The sequence below is a fragment of the Elephantulus edwardii genome, unplaced genomic scaffold (assembly GCF_000299155.1).
Source record: "Elephantulus edwardii isolate Elephantulus edwardi_28Jun2011 unplaced genomic scaffold, EleEdw1.0 scaffold00456, whole genome shotgun sequence".
Taxonomy (NCBI): Eukaryota; Metazoa; Chordata; class Mammalia; order Macroscelidea; family Macroscelididae; genus Elephantulus; species Elephantulus edwardii.
In genome coordinates this window covers 320,356-329,713 of record NW_006400206.1, presented here as the reverse complement: position 1 = coordinate 329,713, position 9,358 = coordinate 320,356, and positions in this window count along the sequence as shown.

The window sequence follows — 9,358 nt, the reverse complement described above, 5'->3', positions numbered from 1 at the left end:
ATTGCAATGGGAAAGTCTGCTGTTAGGGACCTCTCTAAAGTACTCAAGAGCAACGGTGTCTCTCTGGAGACTAAGGTGTGCCTGATACAGGCCATGGTTTTTGCAATCACTTGTTATGCATTAGAGAGTTGGACAATGACTGGGAAGGATAGGAGAATTGATGCCTTTGAGTTGCGGTGCTGGAGAAGAGTACTGAATGTATCACGGATTGCCAAGAAGACAAATAGATTCATCCTAGAGAGGGTTAAACCAGGCTGCTCCTTGGAGACAAGGATTCTAGGGCTTTGCTTGACATTCTTTGGACATGTTGTAAGGAGAGATAGGTCTTTGGGGAGGGCCATCATGCTGGGCGGAGTGGAGGGACAGCGCAGGAGGGGAAGACCCTCTATGAGGTGGATTGATTCAGTGACTGGGGTAATCGGGATGGATGTGTCAGAGGCAGTGAGATTGGCACAGGATAGAGCAGATTTTAGGGATGTTGTACATAGGGTCCCTATGAGTTGCATGTGACTTGATGGCAAATAACAACAACAACAACAACATAGGAAAGGGAGCAAACCTAGAGAGAACAAACTTGTGAGTTACAAATAGAAGGGCTTTGAGGGTGTTGCTTTCAGGCTTACTGGGGGGGAGGGTGGCAGAAGGTGGCCTAGGTAACATTCTCTGGATACCCTAGGCATTCTTTTTTTCCCCCTTTCCCACCCAGGGGTCAGATGGCACAATCTGGGGACTGAGGAGCTCACCCTGAGGGCCGCGACGGCTAACCCCGAGCCGAGGGCCAAGGGCAGCCTTCCCCGGGCAGAGGGCTGCGATGGCTTGACCCAAGCCAGGGGCCAAGGGCAGCCCATCCCGAGCAGGGCAACACCCCCCAGGAGCTAGCTGGTGTACTCCCCCTCCAATTGCCCCTACCCCAGTCTGGTCCCGTCGCCTGACTGAGGACTTTGTGGTCAGGGATAGTGTTTCCAATTCCAGCACTGACACTTTTATCCCCCCATAAGTGGTCATACTACATTTTGAAGTAGGTGTCACTGCCCTCCCCCTTTATATATGATAAAGGGAACCTGAGAATTGTGAACAGACTCCCCCCAGGCCTGACCATCTTTTGGCAGAAGCATTCAACGGAACAAAATATGCATTTAGGATGTCGGTCTTCTTGTGCATGCTGTCACTGTTAACGTCATCAGACTCACAATGACTTTCAGCAATCCATTCTATAGGTAATCATCTTCTTTGGCCTGTCCAAGGAAACCCAAACCTGCAGATGGCGGGCATGCATCCCATCCCCCACCTCCCATGCAGGCCAGCAGGGTGTGCCCCCCCCAGCGCGGGAGGCCAGCGGAGGCGCACGCCCCCCCCACCACAGTGCAAGCAGCCGCTGGGGGCGTGCCACCCCACCCTGCGGCATGGGCACTCAGTGTGCGCGCAGCCCCTCTTGTGCAGGCAGCCAGCGGGTGCCCTATTCCCCCACAGCTGCCATCCTGGCTCCAAGAATTCTCTCCAGAACAAGTCCACTTTGTGGCAGTGTGGTGGCTTCGCTGTACCAGTCTTGAGGAGGGCCAGTGCCCGGCATCCATCCTGGGTGAGGGAATCCATTTGTTCCAGCTGTAGAAGCCTCATGGAGCTGAAGCAGCTGTGTGTCGCCACGCGGGCTCTGCAGGGGTGGGGGGTTGGGAGCCACAAGACTCACCCATTTCTCTTTGGGAATCCTTGAATTCCTGTTGTTGAGCCTCGATCTTCACTGAGGGCCAGTCATCAACTGTTTAAGTGTTCAATTATCAATAAGCCGAAGTCTTTGGAAGGCCATAATGGCCCTGCTTTAAGTGGTTCGCTGCTCCTGCAGCTCACCATGCTGTCTCTGCCTCCACCGCCATCTTGGATCTCCTCAATTCTTTTTTAGCATGCTTAGTATTCTCTTTATAGAGTTGGTATGAGAAAAGGAAGTTTTAGTACAGTTTTATAGCTTTCATAAACTTGAAATCAAGTTCCTAGTATTTTTTTCCTCTCAAGTTCCTGGTTGGTGCAAACTGGTCAGGGAAAGATTAAAGGTTCAAATCTATCAAGAGAAGAAAAGTCTGGTTATCTACTTCTGGAAAATCACCCACCCATGTGGGATGCACATAGGTTGGCAATGGCCAAAGGCAACTTTTGTCTTTTCTTTTGCCTTCAAAAGTTATCTATACTATGTTCAGGATTGCCTGATTCTCTTGGTCTCATTTCTTTGTCAGATTCTCAAGATTTTGTTGCTTTATACTCCATGCATTTCCAACAAAGAGCCTCTCTGGCTGTTCTTCACCCCCACCCCATGACATCAGGGCTTGAGTGAGAGCCAACCCCCCCCCAGCAACTACTTAGAAAGAGGCAAAACAACTCAAATGAAAGCACAGGTGAATTACATTTTGAAGGTCGAACTTTGATTGAAAGTGGGATAAAAGACAGGAGGGAGTCAACAGATTCAATTATTCCTCATTTCTTTGGAGGATGGACAGTTGCAGGACATAATGTTTTGTGCAGCCTATTCAGAAGTATCCTTTATGGTGAAATGACCAGCAAACCCCATGAGACTGTAATTAACTTGGTAATGCTACTTAGTAATTGCTTCTGATTCTTCTCTGTTTCCTCTCTGTTTCCCCAACACCCTACCCAGAGTTTGTATCTGCCAAGAAAGTCCTTGAGCTTTACCAGAGGCTCAGTATTCCAAGGAAACAAGGGTATTTCACTCTATGTATTTTGCAAATAACGTTTAATTGAGTTGTAAGTCCATTTTGTATTACACTAAAATACTATTACCTCAACTCACTATGTTGAAAGATGCTGTGGACAATACGTTGAAAGACCCAGGAAGCATCAAAAGAAGATGGAAAGAACACAGAGTCACTGTACCAAAAAGGACTGACTGACACTGAAAAATTTCAGACGTACCAAATAAGCAGGATCCAGTGGTAATGAAGGAGGAAGTGGAAGTTGCATTGAAGGCATTGGCTAAAAATAAGGCCCCAGGAATTGATGGAATCCCAATTGACTTGCCTCAACTAACTGATGCAACCCAGGATGTGCTTACCAATCTATGCCAGAAAATTTGGAGGACAGCTGTCTTTGTCAACACGTTAAAAGATGTTCATATTTGCTCCCATTCTCAAGAAAGATGATCCAATAGAATGTGGAAACTATTAAACAATATCATTAATATCACATGTAAGCAAAATACTGTTGAAGATCATTCAAAATGGCTAGAACAGTACATAGATAGGGAAATGCCAGAAGTTCAAACAGGATTTAGAAGATGCTATTGCACCAGGGTTATCATTGCTGTCAGATAGATCCTGGCTGAAAGTAAAAAAATACCTGAATAATGTCTATATGTGCATAGTCAATAGACTATGAAAAGGCATTTGAATCTTTGGATAATTATGAGTTATGGATAACATTGAGAAAAATGAGAATCCCAGAGCACTTCATTGTGCATATGAGAAACCTATATCTATATCAAGAGGCTGTTGTGTGAACAAGAATAAGGGAACACTCCATGGTTTAAAATTAAGAAGGGAATGGATCACAGTTATATTCTCTGTCCACACCTGTTCAATGTGTATGCTGAGCAAAGTATTTCAGAAGCTGGAATATGGAGCTTCTCGACTATTCTTCTTATTATGAAGAAAAATATGGCATCAAAATAGAATATTCATCAGTAACCTCTGTTATGAAGATGACACAAATGTCCTTGCTAAAAGCGAGGAGGACTTGAACATTTTGCAGAACATCAAAGATTACAATCTTCAATATGGATTGCATTTAAACTTCAGGAAAACAAAAATTCTTACCACTGGACTGATAGGTGACATCATGATAAATGGAGAAAAGATTCAAACTGTCAATAGCTTCATCTTGCTTAGATCCACAATCAACACCCTTGCTACCAGCAGTTAGGAAATCAGGAGACATATTGCACTGGGAAAGTCTGTAGTCAGGGACCTCTCCAAATTATTAAGGTGTTACGTGTCAGTTTCAAAACTAAGGTGTGTATGATTCAGGCCACGGTCTTTCCAATCACTTGATATGCATCTGAGATTTGGACAGCGGAAAAGGATGACAGGAAAAAAATGGATGCCTTTGAGCTGTGTGGTGTTGGAGAAGAGTACTGAATACCCCAGGAACTGAAAAAAAAAAAACCCCAAACAACTATATCTTGCAGAAAGTGCAGCCAGAGTGCTTCTTGGAGGCAAAGATGATAAAGCTCTGCCTCAAATACTTTGAGCATGTTTCCAGGAAAGTCTGTTCCTTGGAGAGGGACATGATGCTCAGAAAGGCAGAGTTCAGATCTTTTGTTCATAGAGTTGCTATGGGTCTACTTGATTCAATGGCACCTAACAACTAACATGTGCCAGGATTGTTTTAAGACAATTTTTTCTATGCATTCTCTTATTTTATCTTCGATATACTCCTAGAGGTAGGTTCTAATGCTGATCTCGTTGTTAGGTGCTGTAGAGTCTAGTATGACCCATAACAACCCTATGAACAAGAGATCTGAACCCTGATTTATCCTGCACCATCCTCAACTCCTGACACGTTAGAGCTCATTGAAGCAGTCACTGCATCAATCCACTCGGTTGAGGGTCTTCCTTTCCTACACCCCTTCCAAGCATCATGTCTCTCTCCAAGGAATAGCCTCTCCTAGCAACATGTTCAAAGTATGTGATGCATAGTTCTATCATCTTTTCCTCCAAGGAGTACTCTGGCTGCACATTCTCCAAGACATGTTTGTTCTTTTGGTAGTCTATGGGATGTCCATTACTCTTTCCCAAGACCATAGCTCAAAGACAAATTCTTCTGTCGTCCTTATTCATTGTCCAGCTTTCAGATGCAAGTGATTAGAAAGACCATAGCCTGAATCAGATGCACCTTACTCCTCAAAATGACCTCATTTTGCTCCTCAATAATTTGAAGAGGTCACTGACTACAGGCTTTTCCAGTGCAATACATCTCCTGATTTCCTGACTGCTGGTACCAAAGGTGTTGATTGTTGATCCAAGTAAGATGAAATTGTTGACAGTTTCAATCATTTCTCCATTTATCATGTCCCCTGTTGATCCAGTGGTAAAAATTTTTGTTTTCTTTATGTTGAGATGCAATTTATATTGAAGGCTGTATTCTTTGATATTCTGCAGCAAGTTCTTCAAATCTTCCTCACTTTTAGCAAGCAAGTTTGTGTTATCTTCATAAGGCATGTAATTTATGAGCCTTCCTCCTATTTTTTAAAATAAAATTTTTATTTTATACTAGTTTACTTACAATCTTCATATGTATATATTTTCTCACTTGATCTTTTCCATTTCCTTTACTCACCCCTCCCTCTACCAATAAAATTTGTGACCTTATGATAATTCCCCTGGCCTATCCTTAACCCTCTTCTCCTACCCTCTCCCCCTTGGATGCACATACACCTTTTACTAGTTTTTAAGGAAATGAATCATTTTATATTAGCTGATTGTGAAACATGCATTTTTTTCTTAAAAACATATAATTTTATAAAATGAGTATTTCATTTCTGGTATTCTTTTTAATGCCTGTTTAATTTGTAATATCTCTTGAAAGTATTATTTTTAAACTAGTGTAAACCATTACACTTTTAAACCCTGAAAATATTGAGTACACTTTTTAAAAAAATTATTTTATTAATTTTAATGAACATTTACAGAGATTTTGGATTTCCATTCATTCATTGTTGCACTAATTATATTTTTATTTCTACAATAATTGTCTTAAACAGTGTTTTTCCTTATGGGACTGAGATATTTCACTTAGCATAATGCTCTCCAACCCTCCCAAGTTAGGTAGTGATTTTCAAAATTGTTGTTCCTGCATACAGCATAGAATTTCCTCTTGTGAATGTACTTTAATTTCTCAATCCATTCGATTATGGTCGGACATTTGAATTGTTTCAATAATCTTGCAATTGCAATGGTGAATAACACAGCTTTAAGCATTGGTGTAAAAATTTCCACTTGTGCCTCAGTACTCATTTTCTCAGGGTATATCTCATGCAGGGGAATAGCTGGGTCACATGGAATTTTTATGTACAGCTATTTAAGGAAACATTAGACTATCTTTCACAGTAGTTGTACCATTTTACAATCCTACACTGTATACTAGTTCCTATCTCTCCACATCCCCTTCAATATTTATAATTTGTTGTCCTGTTAAATTTTACCACTGCTACTGGATTGAGATGGTATCTCATTGTGGTTTATGATTTGCATCTCTCTTATTGCCAGTGACTTTGAATATCTCTTTATGTGTTTGTTGGCCATCCAGATATCTTCCTCTGTGAAAAGTCTTTCCATGTCTTTTGCCCATTTTGTAATTGTGCTATCAGTCTTTTTCTTGTGGAGGTACGATAGGATTCTGTAAACTTTTGAAATGAGACCCATGTCTAAAATGGTATTGCCAAATATGTTTTTTCCCAGTCACCTGGTTTTCTTTTCACTCTGTTGGAAAATGTTTTTGATGCACACAGATATTTAATCTTTAGTAGGTCCCATTCATCAGTTTTATCCTCTCCAGATTTCTGGCTATTTGGCGGTCTCTATATACCATAGACTAGGCCATCTATGCTTGATCCCAGTTTGTCTATAGTGAACTTTGTATTATTGGACTTTACTTTCAGGTCCACCGTGAGTTGATTTTTGTGTATGGTGTGAGATGTAGATCCCGTTTTAGCTTTGTGCAGGTGGAAGTCCAGTTTTGCCAACACTATTTGTTGAAGAAGTTATTGTTTTCCCATTTGACATGTTTTATTTTCTTGCCGAATATCAGCTGACCATACATAGACGGGTCTATTTCTGGGTTCTCAATTCTGTTCCGTTGGTCTAGGTGCTTGTCATTGTACCAGTACCATTCTGTTTTGGTTACTACTGCTGTGTAGTAAGTTGTGAGATCATGGAATGCTATACCTCCTACTTCATATTTTGTTCTTCAAAAGTGCTTTGATTATTTGAGATGTCTTTCCTCTACAAATGAACTTGACAGTTTCCCTTTTGATCTCCTTGAAAAATGAATTTGGTATCTGTATTGGAATTATGTTGAACATGTAGATTGCTTTTGTTAGGATTGTCATTTTCACAATATTGAATATTCTTATCCATGAATAGGGCACTTTTCCCCATTTATTTAGGTCCTTTATTGTGTCTTCCAGAAATGTCCTGTAGTTTTCCTTGCATAGGCTTTCCGTGTCAGTATCTCAGTTTGTGGTTGGCTATTGCAAACAGTATTGCTTTCTTCATTTCCTTTTCTGAATTTTCTTTGTTACTGTGTAGGAATTCCCCTGATTTTTGTATATTGATCTTATATCCTGCCACTCTACTAAATTGGCCTCCTAGCTCTAACGGGGGGGTTTTGGGGTGTTTTGTCTTGTTGTTTTTAGATTCCTTGAGGTTTTCTTTGTACACTATCATATCATCTGCATATAGCAATAGTTTAACCATCTCTTTGCTGATCTGGATGTCTTTTATTTCCTTCTCTTGTAATATTGCCCTAGCAAGAACTTCCAATACAATATTGAATAGACAGTTCTTCATCCTATTTTGATGCCACATTCTTCTTCATTGGGTCTAGCTTCTTGAATAATTTTCTCAGAATACAGACTGAATCTTGATACATTGGAATCACTAAAAAGCAGATGCTATTCTCTGAACACTAAAGAAAGAGGGTATTTATAGTAGTGTAGAGGTAGAGCCCAGATTGGAAGTCAGCTGAAATTAGGAAAATCAATATCAAACATTGTTTAACAATTGGAACATGGAATGTACATAGCTTGAATGTTGGAAAACTAGAATTTTTAAAAAATGAAATGAAAAGTATGAATATCAGCATACTTGGCACTAGTGAGGCCGGATGGACCAGCCAGCTTTAGCCACTTTGAATCAGATAATTATGTGAGGTGTCTGAAATCACTAAAGCACAGAAGGCTGAGACCTAAGCCCTATCAAGGGCTGGATATGAAGAGGGAAATGTTGAATGGGGTAGAGGAGAGTGGAAGGGGAGTAGGGAAGGGATGGGTCAAGACACACTTGCCAAGTCCGGGGGACAACACAGAATCTATTAGTTGCTTCTATAATTGGGAAATTACTTTTAGCTACTCCTTTCTATAGAATGATTGTCTGTCAGATACTGTTCTAAATCTGAGCATTCAAATTAAGAGAGACTAGAAAGAAGGATTGACCATCCGCTTCCAAAATAGTAGGCCTTTGAAAATCCTATGTACAACAGAGCTCACTTAGTGTAGACTAGCAAATAAGGCAACTGAAGCTGAGCCCTCAAATTTGGAAACACAAAGTAGGATAACAGTTGTAAGCAGACATTAGGGATTGGAACATGGAATGTGAGAAGCATGAATGTAGGAAAATTGGAAATTGTTAAGAAGGAAATGGAACACATAAATATTGACATACTAGGTGCTGGTGAAATGAGAAGGATTAGCAAGGGATATTTTGTATCAGGCAACCGTATGATCTACTATGTTAGAGATGAAAAGGTGAGGGGGGAAATGGGGTTACTTTCATAGATAAGAAAGTCATCTCTAGATTCATATTGAAATACAATGTGAGTGACAGAATAATACCATACACATACAAGGAAGTACAGTGAATACCACTATCATTCAAATATATGCACCAACAACTAGAGCCAAGAAGGAGAAAACAGAATATTTCTACCAACTTTTGCAGGCAGAACATGCAATCAAGATGCATTAATAATAATGGGTGACTGGAATTCAAGTGTTAGAAACAGGGAAGAAGGATCAGCAATCAGAACACATGATCTTGGTGACAGAAATGATGCTGGAGACAGAATGATAGAATTCTGTACAATCGATGACCTATTCACTACAAGTACTTATTGTAAGAAGCATAAATACAGATTAATAACATGTATTTCACCTAATGGCATGTATAGGAATCAGATCGATTACATCTGTGAGAAGAATCACTGGAAAAGCTTGATAGCAGCTATAAAAACTGGACCAGGTGCTGATTGTAGAACAGACAACCAACTACTCATACGCAAGTTCAAGCTGAAGCTAAAGAAGATTAAATCAAATCCACAGGAACAAAAATTTGAAATTGAGTCTATCCCAATTGAATTTCAAAACCATCTCAGGAACTAATTTGAAATGAAAAGGTAAGGAAAAATGGGGTTGCTTTCATAGTTAAAAAAATTAATTTCTAGATCCATCATGAAGTACAACATTGTGAGTGATAGGATTATATCCATACTCTTACAAGGAAGTCCAGTGAATACCACTATCATTCAGATATATGCACCAACAACCAGAGCCAAAGAAGAAGAAATAGATTATTTCTAC